Below are 1,323 nucleotides of genomic sequence, written 5' to 3' on the forward strand. Positions count from 1 at the left end.
AAGTTGACAATCAAAGTGCTCACGAAGCATCTGTTGACATTGGTCAAAGTCAAAATATGCAAAGTCAAACCGACAATGCAAATGCTCAGTCCATTACTGTAATCCCCCATATTTTTTAAATATATTATAAATGAAATTATATATTATTTATAATATTTATTTGTATTTTTCTGGAATTTAATTTCAAAAGTTTCAATTTTTAATTTGGGTCAAAAATTATTTTGGTACAAATTTTTATACATACCTTCATTCTATAATTCATGTCCAAATAAACAAAGGGAAACTCATCTTACTTACTTAATTGGCCCATTAATTTTATGAGGCCCAATCTTACTATTTACCCTACACCACTCTCTCTCCTATAAATACCCCATACATCCCCAAATTTTTCTCATACTAAAGGTTAGTCTTATTTTCTCTCCTCTTTATTTTTTTTTCCTTTATTTTTTTTTCTTTTCTTTTTCCTTTTTCTTTCTTTTCTTTTTCTTCCTTTCTTTTTCCTTTTCACGTGAGTTTTCACTCACGGTCACCACCACCGCCCACCACCAACTGTCGCCTGCTGCCCTCACCACCGCCGGCCACCTGACGCCGGCGGCCACCAGCCAGCCCTGCCGTGGCTGCCCCTTTTCTCTCCCCTTTGTTGTCCTATTTTGCTTAAAAGTATTAATTTTGTTTATGTTTTGATTTTATGGTATAAAGTTTATATTTTAGTATCAAAATCATGTTTTTAATAGTTTAAACTTAAAATTTTCAGATTATAATGTTGATTTAATTTTCAGATTTTATAATTTTAAAACCTAGGGTTTCAATTTATTTAAATTGGGATTTTAGGGTTCTTATGACTAATTAATTTGGGGCTTTTGTGCCTATTATTGTATTTATAATTATTAATTAACCATAAAAACATGTTTTTAATGAAGTTTTAAGGACTTTTAATCAAATTTATATTGCTGGAAATTTGGTTAAGTATTAATTTATTTTTGTTGGTTGTTTTCTAGGAGGTGATTATTCCTTAGGAGACTTTTAAGTGATTAAAAGTGGCACAAAGGATTGTTTATACGAGGTACGTACATGTCTACTTCGTTGTAAGTAGTACCATGTTTAGGTACCAAAGAAAAGAATTTAGTTTCATGATTAGAGAACACTTGGATGAAAATTGTTTGGTTATAATTTAATTAATTCATGTGCTTATGTTTATGAGATATGTTTTGGTGAATTGGTTATGTTTGTATGGGATTATGGATGCAAGCATGTTGAATTATATTGGATTAATTGTTTGTATGGAATGTTGATACAAGCATAATTTTATTGGATCGGTTTGTT

Source organism: Chenopodium album, chromosome 7, assembly GCF_948465745.1.
Source record: "Chenopodium album chromosome 7, dcCheAlbu1.1, whole genome shotgun sequence".
Lineage (NCBI taxonomy): Eukaryota > Viridiplantae > Streptophyta > Magnoliopsida > Caryophyllales > Amaranthaceae > Chenopodium > Chenopodium album.